Below are 17,515 nucleotides of genomic sequence, written 5' to 3'. Positions count from 1 at the left end.
GTTGTGAGGATGTGATGTATGGGGCTGCTGCAGCCATGGTGAAACCATGAGGGGAAACCTAAAAGAACCAGAATGACCATAGCCCAGAGCCCTGTCTTTTCTTCTCCTTTTTTTTTTTTTTTTTTTTTTTGAGATGGAGTTTCACTGTGTCACCCAGGCTGCAGTGCAGTGGTGCCATCTCAGCTCACCGCAACCTCCACCTCCTGGGTTCAGGCAATTCTCCTGCCTCAGCCTCCCGAGTAGCTGGGATTACAGGCATCTGCGGTCATACCCAGCTAATTTTTGTATTTTTAGTGGAGACAGGGTTTCACCATGTTGGCCGGGCTTGTCTTGAACTCCTGACTTCAAGTGATTTACCCACCTCAGCCTCCCAAAGTGCTGGGGTTATAGGCGTGAGCCAACGTGCCCGGTCTTTTTTTTTTTTTTTTTTTAAAGGCTTAATTAACTTTTTCCTGTATAAAAACACTATGTTGTAGCCACAGCTAGAGCCTGGGTCCTCTGCACAGAGACTCTGGTCTGGGTCTTGACAAGATGGCGAGTGAATTCCTGGTAGAGAGACTTGGTGAATACAGTATTCTTCTAGAGGTCGGGTCAGGTAGCTGTAGGTCTTGGAGATGACATCAAAGCTGGCCTTGGCAAAGTTGCCCAGGTTGGCAGTGCAGCCCCTGGCCGAGGTGTAGCAGTCATCAATACCAGCTATCATCAGCACCTTCCTGGGCACCGGGCACCACGGCTGAGACAATGCCAGCACCCTTGGGCGCAGGGTTAAGGCGCACTAACACAGAGCCATGGTGGCCTGTCACCTTGCAAGGGACACTGTGGGGCTTGCCGATATTGTTTCCCCAGTAGCCTCTGTGCCCAGGGACCATGGAGAGCTTGGCCAGGATGATGGCCCCTTGGATGGCAGTGGCCACCTCTTGAAGCACTTAACACCCAGAATGAGGTGGCCATTGTAGTCCCAGTGGCAACAAATGGCTTGAACCTGGTGTACTGGCCAGCGCAGGTTGGCTTCTGCACCAGCATGATCTTCAAAACCTCATCCTTGAGAGAATCCCCCAGGGAAAAAGTAAATGATATCAGACTCCTTGAGGGGCAGGGAGAAGAGATAGACCTCCTCCAGGGACTTGATCTTCATGTCCTTGACCAGACGGCCCAGCTTGGTGATGGGCATCCACTCCTTATCCTCAGCCTTGCCTCTGAGAGCTCCATAGCCTTGGAGCTCTCATGCCCCTGGCCCCAACCCTGGCCATGACCCCAGCCCCAGATGCCAGTGCTGAAGCCTCTGCAGAAGCTGCCACTGTTCCTCATCCCAGGGCCTCTGGGCCTCCCGCTGCACTGTGTTTTCTCAGAGAAGAAACTCTGTCGTCTTCTTACATGAGCAAAGTAAACATCTATGTCTTTCCCAAATTGTTGGTCACGTTTTCTGTTACTTGCAGCTGAATGCATTCCTGTGCCATCAGTCATGTCCACTTTAGAGATAAACAGGGCCTCGAAAAAGGGGAGGTCTTCCTTTGGAGCCAGCTTCTTATTTCTTGGAAGTGGAGATTCAGGTGGAGGAGGAGAAAAGTCCCTCTGCCTGGGGGTTGAGCTGGGGATGAGGAGTGGAGTTTCCAGCAGAGAAGTCTTGGGGTAAGGCCAATACTCGCTCTTCCGTGACAGAGCCTGAGGATCTTCCCTGGCCCCAGGTCCCAGGCCTTGGCTGCATGAGGAGTCACAAGATGCCTCTCCTGAACCGAGTACCAGGGAGCTCTCCCTGACACTGATGGGCACTGGTGGGCAGGGGAGAAGTTGGCAGTAGCCACGGATGGTGACTCAGATCAGAGACCTGGCTCCAGTCCCTGCTCTGCCACGAACTGCCTGTGTGTTCCAGTGCCCCAACCAACTCCCTTAGGGCAAGGACTCTGAGCCCTCATCCATGAGTAGGACGCTCTGTGTTCACAGGGAGTCTCCTGCCCCAGGTCCCCTGGACTCTGAGCTTCTTCTCAGAAGCGCGAGTAAATCCTGGCAGGTGAGGGACCCGGGGGAGCAACAGAGGGCTTTGTGTCACAGCCAGGAGTCAGCAAGTGCCCAGTCTGCAAGCATCCAATCTAACAGGAGAGTCCTCCGGGCACGTGGCTTCCTGAGGGCTAGGTCCAGTGGGGGTGGGGATGGGGGGGTAAGATTCTGCTGTGAGCAATGCAGAGCAAGGAAAGGATCCAAGTTCCAAGGACTGTGGCTTTGCTGCCAGCTGACCCCTTCCTCCCCACCTGCCAAATACTCCCCCCAGTCCCCCATCACCCCATTGCCTCCTGCTTTCCGCTGATGGGGCAGTCAGCATGGAGGCCAGGCTTGGCACCGCAGGAGGGATTCCAGAGCCCTGGGGGTCCTGCACGCTGGACAGGTTTTTCTCAGGATTCTTCCCTGGCTCCCTGGGAGGCTGAGCTGCAGGGAAATGCCTAGTGTGCACCCCGCCCTCCAGCTTTCCTGGAACCTTCGGTAGAGTGAGCCAAGAAAGAATCTGCCCACAGGGCCCTGGGGCTATAAATTCTCTCTTTTCCCTGCTCCTGGAGATGAACCAGGAGGAAAGCTCCTTCCTCTTCCCTGGGTGGATGCTTTCAATAACAATAACAAGGCCCAGTGTGGTGGCCCATGGCTGTAATCCCATCACTTTGGGAGGTTGAGGCAAGCAGATGGCTTGAGCACAGGAGTTTCAGACTAGCCTGGCTCTACAAAAAATACAAAGAAAATTAGCCAGGCGTGGTGGCATGCGCTTGTGGTCCCAGCTACTCAGGAGGCCGAGGAGTTCGAACCAGAGCAACTCCATCTTGAATAGGGGCTGGGGAAAATAAGGCTGAGACCTACTGGGCTGCATTCCCAGGAAGTTAGCCATTCTAAGTCATAGGATGAGATAGGACGTCGGCACAAGATACAGGTCACACAGACCTTGCTGATAAAACGGGTTGTGGTAAAGAAGCCGGCCAAATCCCAACATAACCAAGATGGCAACAAAGTGACCTCTGGTCATCCTCGCAGCTCATTATATGCTAATTATAATCATTAGCATGCTAAAAGACATCCCACCAGCGCCATGACAGTTTACAAATGCCATGGCAACATCAGGAAGTTATACTATACCTATACTGTCCTAAAGTATACCCTATACTGTCTTAAAAGGGGAAGAACCCTCAGTACTGGAAATTGTCCACCTCTTTCCCGGAAAACTCATGAATAATCCGCCCCTTGTTTAACATATAATCAAGAAGTAATAGGCCTGGTGTGGTGGCTCAGGCCCGTAATCCCAGCACTTTGGGAGGCCGAGGCAAACAGATCATGAGGTCAGGAGATCGATATCATCCTGTCTAACACAGTAAAACCCCATCTCTACTAAAAATACAAAAATGAGCCGGGTGTGGTGGCACGCGTCTGTAGTCCCAGCTACTTGGGAGGCTGAGGCAGGAGAATCACTTGAACCCGGGAAGCGGAGGTTGCAGTGAGCCGAGATCAAGCCATTGTACTCCAGCCTGGGTGACAGAGTGAGACTCCATCTCAAAAAAGATAAGTAACTATAAGTATTATCAATTGAGCAGCCCAAGCTGCTGCTCTGTCTATAGAGTAGCCATTCTTTTATTCCTTTGCTTTCTTAATAAACTTGTTTTCAATATACTCTATGGACTGGCACCATCCAAGAACCCTTTCTAAGGGTCTGGATTGGGACCCCTTTCCAGTAACACAAACACGTTTTTTCCACTCTACAGCATTTAAAACCAAAGATATTGCTTCCAGTAGTTACTCTCACAATCCATTTTAGTGAAGGTTCCTCAGGGAGCTGATGATACAAATCTACAGAGTGCGGATTGGTAGATTTGATGATCTACATAATGGAACAGCGCTTCACACTGTGCTCTCTGGTGTTAGCAGTTAGTTGGTTTTGCCTTCCCTGATATTGGCTACCTTCCTGGTAACCACAGGTCTCAGAGATATATCTGTTGCCCTGGCATAATTTTTCACTGAACTCCAAAGGGAGAGGGTCTATGAGGCATGTCTGGCCTTCCTTCCTGTCCTGGTCAGGAATTCAGGTTTTCAGGTTTCTCTGGGGTCACCTTGGCCAAAAGGGTCTATTCAGTTGGTTGGGGGCTTAAGATTTTATTTTTGGTTTATAAATCTAACAAGCACGGCTGGGCGTGGTGGCTCACACCTGTAATCCCAACACTTTGGGAGGCTGAGGAGGGTGGATCACCTGAGGTCGGGAGTTCAAGACCAGCCTGACCAACATGGAGAAACCCCGTCTCTACTAAAAATACAAAATTAGCCAGGCGTGGTGGCGCGTGCTTGTAATGCCAGCTACTGGGGTGGCTGAGGCAGGAGAATCGCTTGAACCTGGGAGGCGGAAGCTGCAGCGAGCTGAGATGGTGCCATTGCACTCCAGCCTGGGCTACAAGAGTGAAACTCCATCTCGAAACAAACAAACAAAAACCCTAATAACCACAATAAACATATAATCCCTTGGTTATTGCCATCTGTGATAGCTAAAACGAAAGTGAAAGGAAGTACTGGACCCTGAGGCTGGACCATGCTCAGATGTGGGTCTGCCTGAACTCAGGTCACTAGTCTCAAAATGACTGCTGGCTGCCCTTCCTTATCACTGTGCAATGGACGGCTCTCAGTTAACAATGACTCTAAGCCACTGGCATTTTCAGGGCATCTCCATAGTTACATGGTGGTCTACAAGCATATAAAAGGTGAACCACACCACTCCACATAAAAGCGATGGACCAGCCAGGCACAGTGGCTCATGTCTGAAATTCCAGCACATTACGAGGCCAAGGTGGGATGATCCCTTGAGCCTGGGAGCTCAAGACCAGCCTAGGGAACATAGTGAGATCCCGTCTCTACAAAAAATTAAACAAGTTAGCACCTGTGGTGCAAGTGGTGGATCACTTGAGCCCAGGAGAGCAAGGCTGCAGTGAGCTATGATGGCGCTATTGCATTCCAGCCTGGGCAACAGAGTGAAACCCTGTCTCAAAAAAAAAAAAAAAGAAAAAGAAAGAAAGTGATCGACCACCCTGAGATTTCCTGTGGGCGGCAAGACACCCAGGCACCGAGGCAAGAGACCGAGGACATGAGGTGTTCTAGTATAATAAAATATAAAACAAGAATAGTTATACCAGATATAGATCTTAGATATGATTATATATGAATATCATTAATCATTAGTTTGTAGCAATTACCATTTATTCCAATATTATAATAATCCTCGCTCTATAATCATAACCTAGGAAAAACCAGGCCATACAGAGATAGGAGCTGAGGGGACATAGTGAGTTGTGACCAGAAGACAAGAGTGCGAGCCTTCTGTTATGCCCAGACAGGGCCACCAGAAGGGCTCATTGGTCTAGCGGTGACGCCAGCATCTGGGAGGACGCCCGTTGCCAGGCGGACCGTGGTCTAGTGGTAGCGAAAAGTGTCAAGGAACAACACCTGCTACTTAGCAGACCGGGAAAGGGAGTCTCCTTTTCCCTGGGGGAGTTTAGAGAAGACTCTGCTCCTTCACCTCTTGTGGAGGGCCTGACATCAGTCAGGCTTGCTCGCAGTTATCCGGAGGCCTAACCGTCTCCCTGTGATGCTGTGCTTCAGTGGTCACGCTCCTAGTCCACCTTCATGTTCCATCCTGTACACCTGGCTCTGCCTTCTAGATAACAGTAGAAAATTAGTGAAAGTACTAAAAGTCTGTAATATGCAGAAATAATGGTGTAAACTGTCTTTCTCTTTGTCTCCTCTCTCTCTCTGCCTCAGCTGCCAGGCAGGGAAGGGCCCCCTGTCCAGTGGACACGTGACCCACGTGACCTTACCTATCATTGGAGGTGACTCACTCTTTACCCTGCCCCTTTTGCTTTGTATCCGATAAATAACAGCGCAGCCAGACATTCGGGGCCACTACCGGTCTCTGCGCATTGGTGGTAGTGGTCCCCCAGGCCCAGCTGTCTTTTCTTTTATCTCTTTGTCTTGTGTCTTTATTTCTACACTCTCTCGTCACCGCACACAGGGAGAAGCCCACCGACCCTGTGGGGCTGGACCGTACAATTTCCCAGATGGATGATTCATTCCCTTCACCCATTTCATCATCTCTCAGCTCCTGGCCCAGCTGGCTTGCCACATGCTCTGTGGGGGATAGGCCTTTGCAAACCTATCCCCAGAGTCTAAGGAAGCTGAAAGACCAAAGAAAGAGGCTGACCAATCTAGTTTCTTAGAAAGAAACATTTAATAGGAACTTAGAAGCCATGTCTGAGTCTCGGACAGCAGCGAGACAAGATGGTGGACTGCCGCCATTATTCCTTTGCTTTTTTTTTTTTTTTTGAGACAGGCTCTCACTCTGTCACCCAGGCTGGAATGCAGTGGTGCTGTCGTTGTTGTTCACTGCAGCCTCAATCTCCTGGGCTCAAGTGATCCTCCCACCTCAGCCTCCTAAGTGGTTGGGACTACAGGCATGCTTTACGACACTCAGCTCATTATTTTATTTTTTGAAGAAATGGGGTCTCACTTTGTTGCAGCGCCTGGTCTCGAATTCCCAGGCTCAAGTGATCCTCCCACCTCGGCCTCCCAAAGTGCTGGGATTATAGCTGGGATTATAGGCGTGAGCCATATCATGACTGGCTGATATGATTTCTTAAAGTGGGAGCCAGACGTCCAGGGAGGACATCTCTTTGACCCAGGATGGCAGAGCTGGCCTTCCTGAGTCCTGGATCCCCACTCCTATGCTTGTACTAAGTCCAGTCAGCTCTCTCTAACTTCAGCAGGAAGTAAAGATGCAAAAGCCTTGAGGCACCAAGAGCCCTGCCCTGCATGGTATCAGCACCCTATCATGGCCTCAAACACCTATTTCTTCCAATGTCCTGGGGCCACGGTACAAGGGGCCTGGGGTTTAACTGCCTAGGCTTCCTCTTCCCGGACTTGTCAATTAAAAGGCTGATTTTCCAGAAGGTTGAAGGGGCCTGGGGTTTAACTGCCTAGGCTTCCCCTTCCCGGACTTGTCAATTAAAAGGCTGATTTTCCAGAAGGTTGACACCCAAGGTTTTTTTTTGTTTGTTTATTTGTTTGTTTGTTTTGAGACGGAGTTTCGCTCCTGTTGCTCTTGTTGCCCAGGCTGGAGTGCAATGGCGATCTCGGCTCAGTGTGATCTTGGCTAACCACAACCTCCACCTCCCGGGTTCAAGCAATTCTCCTGCCTTAGCCTCCCAAGTAGCTGGGATTACAGGCATGAGCCACCATGCCCGGCTAGACACCCAAGGGTTCTAATCCCTCACCCTATCCCCTCAAGTTCCTTGTTCTGCTGCCTAGAGGTCACAGTGGCTTCTGACCTCCAAGCCAATTCAACAGCTCTTGGCTGGGCACTTGCTCTGCAATAGTGCTGGGTTCTAGGGGAGACAGACTATGTCCTTTTGGCGATGGCACGCCCTACTCTTTTTAGAAGCTTACAGTTTATTAGGAGAAACTACAGCATGCACCCAGCCAGCCACAGGACAGACAGCAAGTGATTGTAGCAGGAGGAATCTGAGAAGGCATGTCTAACTGATTCATCCACTTACAGCCCCAAACTTATTTCCCATCTGCCCACATCGATTCTAAACCCTGAAAATGTAGTCCTTTGTCTTTAAGGAGCAAAGAATCTTCCTAGAGAGACAGAAACACGGATAAAAAATGTACTAGTGGCCAGGCACGGTGGCTCACACCTGTAATCCCAACACTTTGGGAGGCCGAGGCAGGCAGATCACCTGAGGTCAGGAGTTCGAGACCAGCCTGGCCAACATGATGAAACCCCGTCTCTACTAAAAATACAAAAATTAGCCAGGCGTGGTGGCGCCTGCTTGTAATCCCAACTACTCAGGAAGCTGAGGCAGGGGAATCGCTTGAACTTGGGAGGCGGAGGTTGCAGTGAGCTGAGATCTTGCCACTGTACTTCGACCTGCGCAGCAAAGTGAGATTCTGTCTCAAAAAAAAAAAAAAAAAAGGTACTAGCCATGTCAGGGGTGTTGGTAAGCAGGAGCTTTCTGGAGGGGGAGGGACATGGGACCAGAAAGGAAGGAGAAGTGATATTTCATAGACCTAGCTCCAGCTCCAATATGGCCTTGGGATTCAAGGTCAGAGAAAAGAGAAGGGGGAAGAAAGGGGAGGTGATACAATGTTATTCAAACCTGAGACAGAGGTAAGAGAGGAGAAGAGATGAAAGCTAGAGACAAAAGGGAAGTGTGAGGGGAAACATGAGGGTAATGAACAGTAACCAAGATGAGGTCAAAAGAAAATGATCAAGCAGAAAGAAAAGCATCTGAGAATAATGGGGCCTGTGGCCAAGAACAAAGGCCCCAAAGCCAGCACAGGTTCCCAGGCAGCAGTCGTGCTTTCAGCCCCCAGAACTGGGTTACCCAAAGGGGACTGAGAACGCCTGCCAAACACAGTGACAAGCACCCTGCCATCTAGCTGGGCCAAGAAGTAGGGCTCTATGGCTATCCAAATAGTCACTTAATGAAGACTTTTGACTTAATGAATTAGTGGGCTTTCTTAACCAAGTCACATGTTCAGGGACTTTGACTCTAGCAGGGATGTGAGGTCACTAGGCCACTGAGACCACTGCAAGTGTTCACCAAGGCAATTCTGGACTTTGGAGTGTCCTGATTAAAAATAAAACAGTCAGAGCCTACTTTAGTTATCTGTATTTCACTGTTTCTTTTTTTTTCTTTCTGAGACAGAGTCTCACCCTGTCACCCCCAGACTGGAGTGCAGTGGTGCAATCTTGGCTCACTGTAACCTCCGCCTCCTGGATTCAAATGAGACTCCTGCCTCAGCCTCCCAAGTAGCTGGGAATACAGGCGCATGCCACCACGCCTGGCTAATTTTTGTATTTTTAGTAGAGACAGGGTTTTGCCATGTTGGACAGGCTGGTCTTAAACTCCTGACCTCAAGTCATCCACTTGCCTCGGTCTCCCAAAGTGCTGGATTACAGATGTGAGCCACTGCGCCTGTATTTCACAGTTTCTGAAAGCCATATTTTATCTGGGCCAGAGTGACAAGGGACAGTAGGACACCCTGGTTAAAGTGCAGGCTCTTTGCTTGGGCAGCCTGGGTTTATATCCCTACTCTGTTACTTACTAATGGTGAGAACCTTAGCCTCTATATTATACTCCACAAAATGAGTACAATAATACTACCCACCTCATAGAGTTGGGTATTAAATGAGTGAAACACATGCTAAGTGCTTAGAATAGTGCCTGGCACATAGAAAGTGCTCTCTCCATGTTAGTAATTATGACTTATTAGAATTCATAAGCACGGCAGGGTGCGGTGGCTCACACCTGTAATCCCAGCACTTTGGGAGGCCGAGGTGGGAGGATTACCTGAGGTTGGGAGTTCAAGACCAGCCTGGTCAACATGGTGAAACCCTGTCTCTACAAAAAGTACAATAATTAGCTAGGCATGGTGGTGGGTGCCTGTAATCCCAGCTACTCAGGAGGCTGAGGCAGGAGAATCACTTGAACCTGGAAGGCAGATGTTGCACTGATCTGAGATCACACCATTGCACTCCAGCCCGGGCAACAAGAGCAAAACACCATCTCAAAAAAAAAAAAAAAAGAATTCCTAAGCACAAGAGATTAGGACAGGAAGTAGAGAGAGGCCCTAAGTTGAGGAAGAAGAAGTTATTTTGAGGAGGCTGCATAGTGGAGTGGTCAGAGATGGGAAGGGACTTCCCACTGAAGCTGGGGCTTTGGGCGTGGTCATTCCTGCGGCTCTCTGACATTTCTCATTGAACTGAGTCCAAGAGACAGACTCAAGAGCCTCATCCATTGACTAAGTAATTAATAATGCCTGCTCTGGTGAATCTATATGTGTGCCCTGGGCTTTACAGCTGCCCTCTCTTCCTGAAGACCTATAATACAGCCCAGCTATTCACATTTGAAGAAACAAAATCAGATTTGAGGTCTGCCACTTGCTAACATTTTGACTCTCTTTGCTGTCAGTTTCTGCCTGTGCTGGGGAGAGCTGTTATGAAGACTCAGTGGGTAAATCAAGCAAAGACAAACAAAACTGGATCCCTGATAAACACGACTTACAGGCAAGATTCCAGGAAACTGAAGCCCAACCTGGGAAATATAAATGATGATGTTAACGAGACTCTGTAAGATAATTCCCTTATGGATTAGAGGTGAGGAAGGAATCCTCAAAAAACATCACGAGTTCAATCATGAGACATAAAATGGATTAACTTGATTCCCCCCTAACTAAAGGATTTCTGTAAAACAAAGCACACAATGGTCAAAAGTAACAAACAGATGAGAGACTGGGAGAAGCTATTGCAATATCTGCAGCCAAAAGGGGACTAATATCTAGAATATACAAGGAAACTCCTACACACACGAAAAAGAGAACCCAGTGGGAAAATGGGCAATGAGTATGAATAGGCAATTTGCAGATTAAGAAACCTAAAGGTGTAATCCCAGCACTTTGGGAGGCTGAGGCGGGCAGATCATGAGGTCAGGAGTTTGAGACCATCCTGGCCAAAATGGTGAAACCCTGTCTCTACTAAAAATACAAAAAAATTAGCCAGGTGTAGTGGTGGGCACCTGTAGTCCCAGCTACTCGGGAGGCTGAGGCAGGAGAATAGGCGTGAACCCAGGAGGTGGAGCTTGCAGTGAGCTGAGATTGCACCACTGCACTCCAGTCTGGGTGACACAGCGAGACTCCGTCTCAAAAAAAAAAAAAAAAAAAAAGAAAAAGAAACCTAAAGGGCTACACAAATATGTGAAAGATATTCCCTGGTCATAAAGTAATTGCAAATTAAACCAACAATGAGATATTGTTTTCCACCTATTTGACAAAAATGATAAAGCTAGAGAATGCCAAGTAGGGTAGGGGTGGTGGGTATAAGTGCCCTACTGTGTTGATGGTCATGGATGGGAGGTGGTGTGGACATTCTGCAGAGTGAGCTGCCCGACTTGCCAGACTGTCTATATGTCTACCACACAACCAAGAATCCACTTCTGGGAACATATATATATATGTATGTATATACATACACACACACACACACACACACACACACACACACATCGCATAGGGGCCTAAAGACACATGATAAAGATGCTCTTCATCACAGAGACTAGCTTGTGAAGGCAGGTGTGATATTGTGACATAATAAAAATTTGGTCTCTGCCCCCAGTTCCTGGAACAGAACATCCCAAACCCTTAAAATTTCCTGGGTGATAGAAGTTTCTATTGTTCTAATGAAGTGACTCTTGCTGGGCTTCCTGGTCATCAGAAAGACCAAGCCATGGTTAGAAGCTTGGAACTTTCAGCTGCACTGTCCCTCGCCCCACCAAACTCTGGGGTGGGGAGAGGAGCTGAGAGTTGAGATAATCACCAATGGCCCATGATTTAATCAATCATGCCTAAGCAATGAGGCCTCTGTAAAAATCCAAAAGGGCTGGGTTTGGAGAGCCTCAGAGTTTCTGAACGTCTGGAGGTGCTGGAGGGTGATGTGTCCAAGAAGGGCATGAAGTTCCATGTCCCTTATACGTCATCCTGCATACCTCTTCATCTGGCTGTTCATCTATATCCTTTGCAATATACTGTATAATAAACCAGGAAAGTGTTTCCCTGAGTGCTGTGAGCCATTCTAGCAAATGGTCAAACCCAAGGAGGGGGTTGTGGGAAGCCAGGATTTCTAGGCGGTTGGTCAGAAGTAGGAATGGTCCACAGCTGCAACTGGACTTTGAAGTGGGGGCAGTCTTGTGAGACTGAGCTAACCTGTGGAAGCTGATGCTAACTCTACATAACTAGTGTCAGAATTGAATTGAACGATAGGTTACGCAGCTGGTGTCGGAAATTGGTTGGGGTGGGAAAAGCCCACTGATTTTGGTGAGGGGAAGTGTGATGAGTGTTGAGAGTATACCAGAAGACACTTTGTTTTTCCTGTTCCACAGCAGGGAACTAAGGGCAATCCAGCGAGTTCTTCACTAGTGGAAACGGACAGGTGAAAGGCGGTGGCTGCACTGTGTGGAGCACCACACAGCTGTGAGAAGGGGTTGTAGATGCACACACAGCAACACAGGTGGACCTTACAAACCTAGTGCAGAAGAAGAAAGTCTGTATATTCTAATTTGCATAAACATACCTGACATAAATATATATTCGAATACATGTATACAAACCTGAACAACAGATGCTGGCAAAGATGCAGAGAAAAAGGAACACTTTTACACTGTTGGTGGGAATGTAAATTAGTTCAACCATTGTGGAAGACAGTGTGGTGATTCCTGAGATCTAGAAGCAGAAATACCATTTGACCCAGCAATCCCATTACTGAGTATATACCCAAAGGAATAGAAATCATTCTGTTCTAAAGGTACATCCTCACATATGTTCATTGCAGCACTATTCACAATAGCAAAGACATGGAATCAACCTAAATGCTCATCCATGATAGACTAGATAAAGAAAATGTGGTATATATACACCATGGAATACTATGCAGCCATAGAAAGGCATGAGGTCATGTCCTTTGCAGGGACATGAATGGAGCTGGGAGCCATTATCCTCAGCAAACTAATGCAGGAACAGAAAACCAAACACTGATTGTTCTCACTTTTAAGTGGGAGCTAAGTGATGAGAACACATGGACACATGAGGGGAACAACACACACTGGGGTCTATGGGAGGGTTAGAGGGGGAAGGAGAACATCAGGAAGAATAGCTAATAGATGCTGGGCTTAATACCTAGGCGATGGGTTGATCTGTGCAGCAAACCACCATGGCACACGTTTACCTATGGAACAAATGTGCACATCTGGCACATGTACCCCGGAACTTAAAAGTTGAGAAAAAAAAAAGTGATCTTAGTAAGTGCAAAAGACTGGAATGAGATCTTCCAATCACGTCTGACTCTACCTCTAATTCCTGCTGTGAAAATGTATATGATATGTTAAAAAATCAAATAAAAATGGCTTTTAGAATCATATAAAAAAGAAAATAACCTGAAATTCCAAGAAAACAGGCAAAGATGAACATTAAAAGCATTAGGATGGTTGTTTGTAGGGGAGAAGGGAATAGGAATTGTGATAAATGAAAATGGCTTAAATAGCTTTTTTTTTAGACAGAGTCTCACTCTGTTGCACAGGCTGGAGTGCAGTGGTGTGATCTCGGTTCACTGCAACCTCTGCCTCCTGGGTTAAAGTGATTCTCTTGCCTCAGCCTCCTGAGTAGCTGGGATTATGGGCATGTGTCACCACGTCTGGCTAATTTTTGTATTTTTATTATTTTTATTTTTATTTTTTTGAGATGGAGTTTCACTCTTGTCACCCAGGCTGGAGTGCAATGGCACACTCTCGGCTCACGCAACAACTGCCTTTCAGGTTCAAGCGATTCTCCTGCCTCAGCCTCCCCAGTAGCTGGGATTACAGGTGCCCACCATCACACCCAGCGAATTTTTTGTATTTTTAATAGAGACTGGGTATCACCCAGTTGGCCAGGCTGGTCTTGAACTCCTGACCTCAGGTGATCCACCCACCTTGGCCTCCCAAAGTGCTGGGATTACAGGCGTGAGCCACCGAGCCCGGCCATAATTTTTGTATTTTTAGTAGAGACAGGGTTTTGCCATGTTGGCCAGGCTGGTCTCGAACTCCTGACCTCAGGTGATCCACCCACCTTGGCCTCCCAAAGTGCTGGGATTATAGGCGTGAGCCACCATGTCTGGCCAGAAAATAGCTATTTTTAAAAGGAGTGCAAAGCAAGGGTTTAGCACAGAAACTGGTATGTGGTAAGTGCTCCCTAAGTGTCAGCTCTCACTAATTAATTAAGAAACAAATAGTCCAAAGACAGTCAGTGTGTTTCCCCAAGCACACATCTTGGTAAGTTCCATGAAGAGGCATGGTCTGTACCTGTCCTGCCATGATCATTTTTTCAGGAGCCTAGAGCAGGGTTTGGCAGTTGATTTGTCTTGAATGATTGAACAAACGCTAGTTTGTGACAGAGCCACCCAGCGGAATGTTCACCTCTTCCAACTCTTCTACAGAATCGAGAGAAATATTCTTTTCTAATTTCTTTCCTTTTTTAGAAAAAATTAATAGACCTTGGTTCTGTCCCCAAAGGTCTGAATTAGGGGTTAATTAGGATTAACCACATTTTGTATTTATATGTCCTTTCCTATGGAGACATCAAAGCCCAGAAATGTCACCTCAATGCCTATACAGCTTTCCCCTCACCTCCAAGAGTGACAGAGTGAAATTTAGAATCCCAGGCCCTTGCAGGTAAGCGTGACAGTTTCAGTGAGCTCTGGAGGGGGAGGTGCCCACAGGGTTTGTTGGTCCAGAAAGCAGCAGAACTCAGTAGGCAAAGGGAAGTGAGTCAGTGTCTTAATGCACATGGATTTCAAAACAGTAGGGACTGCAGAATTCATGGTGTGAAGAAACACATCTGACAGCTTTGTTATTACATCAGGGAAGCTGCAGTCAGCAGACACATACAGGATGTGGGAGGTTTGTTTTGACCACACCCCTGTCAATAGTTACAAGATAAGCCAAAGCAAGAAGCACAGACACCATGCCTGGCAGAAAAGTAGCCGTTTGTGGAACTATTTTATGTAACACAAAACCACGTTTTCAATCCGTAAGGCCGGATCTCCACCTCATTGTGTGAGGTCAAGCAATGACGATGGCTTTTGCCTACAGGAAGCAGCAGAATGTGTATGACCTTCCCCAGTGAGATCATCACTTCTACGGTGCCTGGGACTTCCTTACCTCTTTTTAAAGATCTCCCTCTGTGACAGCCCCCACCTTGCTCACAGAGGACTTAGTCTTCTTATTTGAGTCTTTAGAGCCAGCAGTGGCTAGCATGTTAGACTCACCTGGAGAGCTTTTAAAAAATCCCAATACTTGGGTGCACTCAGACTGATTAAATTAGAGCCTCTGGGCAAAAAAAAAAAAAAAAAAAAAAAAAAAGTGCTGGACACGATGGCTCACACCTGTAATCCCAGCACTTTGGGAGGCCAAGGCAGGTGGATCACTTGAGGTCAGGAGTTCGAGACCAGCCTGGGCAACATGGCAAAAACTCATCTCTACTAAAAATATAAAAATTAGTCAGATGTGGTGGTGCATGCCTGTAATCGCAGCTACTCAGGAGGCTGAGGCGGGAGAATCTCTTGAGCACGGGAGGCAGAGGTTGCAGTGAGCCGAGATAGCACCACTGCACTCCAGCCTGGAAGACAGAGCTAGACTCCATCTCAAAAATAATAATAACAATAAAAAGAACCTCTGAGGGTTGGGCTCGGGCAACGGTATTTTTTAAGCTCCCCAAGGTGGTCCTGACCGGGCCAAGGTTGAGTAGCCTTGCTTTTGTGTCTTGCTGATAGGATGCATTCAGTAGATTTATTAAACAAAACCTTATTCCTTCAGAGAAGGCCAGTGACAGAGCCCTTGTTCTGGCCATTTTACTGGGCCAAGTTATAAGTAAGAATCATCTGCCAAGGCACAGGCCTACTGGCCCTCACCTCCTGTGGTTCCCAAAGCAAAACTGTTACTGGATGGAAGGTCTTGACTGTGAGTTGTCCACGTTCTCGGCATGTTGAATAAAGAATTGAACAAAATGCACAAAGCAACAAAAGAATGAAACAACGAAAGACAAAGCAACAGGAGAACGGAGTAATGAAAGCACAGATTTATCGAAGTAAAAGTACATTCCACAGAGTAGGAGCGGGCTTGAGCAAGTGGCTCAAGAGCCACCCCACCTCTCTCATTTAAGAATTTTTATTAGGCTAAAGGAATTTGGAAACAGCGCTAGGTGCCCTTTAGAGGCCTCCAATTTGTTACACCCTGTGAAGGATTGGCCTGTGATCAATCAGAGGCTGAAGTGGAGCCTCAGCCTGCAGTCAATCAGAGGCTGAAGTGGAGCCTCGGCCTGCAGTCAATCAGAGGCTGAAGTGGAGCCTCGGCCTGCAGTCAATCAGAGGCTGAAGTGGAGCCTCGGCCTGCAGTCAATCAGAGGCTGAAGTGGAGCCTCGGCCTGCAGTCAATCAGAGGCTGAAGTGGAGCCTCGGCCTGCAGTCAATCAGAGGCTGAAGTGGAGCCTCGGCCTGCAGTCAATCAGAGGCTGAAGTAAAAACTTCTGTCTTGCCATCACAGGGGCGAGGTATGGCCTGTGTGCTGCCTAATCTTGCCTAGAACTGGCTGCACCTGCTGTTCTTTTGCTTCTATCTTAACCCTTGGTTTACCCTCCCTGTTCTTCTGCCTCAGTATGGCTTTGCTGAGGGCACAATTGGGGCCCAAGGGCCTTCAGACTCAACAGTATGGGGCCTTGGCATTGCTCCTCCTGGATTTGCCATTCACCTGGTGCTATTCTGAGAGGACCCCAAGAGAATCCATTTCTGTAGTTCCCCATTAGGTGTCCAGCTTCTGGGGACACTGTTTTCCAATGCAGTAGCTCCAGGGTTAGGATGGCAAGGGCTGAGAGCTGCAGCTGGAGTTCCAGCAGAACCGGGAGGGTCCCTCTCCTTGGAGCTCTCATTCCTCGTTCTCCAGCTTTCCTTGACTCCAAAACACCATCAAGGCTGACTGTTCCGTATGACAAAGATAGGATTGGATTTAAAGGGGAAAACATAACTTGCTTCTCGGGTAACCGAGAAGGTGCAAGGGGTAGCGCAGTTGGAGCTGCAAATGCCAGTTACAGGGTAAGTAGCAATCATCACATTGTTTGGGCTCTGCTCTCTAGAGAAACCCTTCAGATATGGTAATGACAGGAGCAGCCCAAGCTGGATCTACTCTGTTGATAGCAAAATATTGAGTTACTTTTTAGGTATAACAGAGCCCAAAACTGCAAGTCATGGAGCCTGGCCATGCACAATAGAAAACTTAACCTCGAACAACACCAATACCCAAACCAACACTTCCTCCCCTCTGAACCAAGAAGACCAGAACAAGATCAGACATGATTGGAATCTGAATGAGGCAGAAACGCTTTCAGAAGCAAGGGGTCCAGGCGGGGCATGATGGCTCACACCTGTAATCCCAGCACTTTGGGTGGGTCACCTGAGGTCAGGAGTTCGAGACCATCCTGGCCAACATGGTGAAACCCTTCTCTACTAAAAATACAAAATTAGCCAGGCATAGTGGTGCATGCCTGTAGTCCCAGCTACTCGGGAGGCTGAGGCGGGAGAATCACTTGAACCTGGAAGGCAGAGGTTGCAGTGAGCCGAGATCACCCCACTGCACTCTAGCCTGGGCAACAGAGCTAGACTCCGTCTCAAGAAAAACAAAAAACAAACAAACAAATAACAACCTAGGATCAATAGAAAAGAAATGTCTGGGTTTCCTTTGTGGAGAAAAAGGTTGTGGAGACCGAAGTTCTTATTGTGCAGAGGAAGTCTTCAGGTAGCAGGTTTCAGAGAGAATAGATTATAAATGCTTCTTATCAGGTCTGTGTTGATTTTAATGCTGGAGAGGTATATGAGGCATGTCGGACCCCCACTTCCCATCATGGCCTGAACCAGTCTCTCAGGTTA

At 47.9% G+C, this 17,515-nt stretch overlaps 1 pseudogene; it reads right to left on the bottom strand.

Moving 5' to 3' along the window:
- Window positions 1-465: 465 nt before the first annotated feature.
- The window catches only part of LOC129008573 (small ribosomal subunit protein uS5-like), a 32,656-nt pseudogene continuing 15,606 nt past the window's right edge, over window positions 466-17,515 (bottom strand).

The sequence above is a fragment of the Pongo pygmaeus genome, chromosome 9 (assembly GCF_028885625.2).
Source record: "Pongo pygmaeus isolate AG05252 chromosome 9, NHGRI_mPonPyg2-v2.0_pri, whole genome shotgun sequence".
NCBI lineage: Eukaryota > Metazoa > Chordata > Mammalia > Primates > Hominidae > Pongo > Pongo pygmaeus.
The sequence above is the reverse complement of the archived record's forward strand: the minus strand, read 5'-3'. Positions and strand labels throughout refer to the sequence as shown.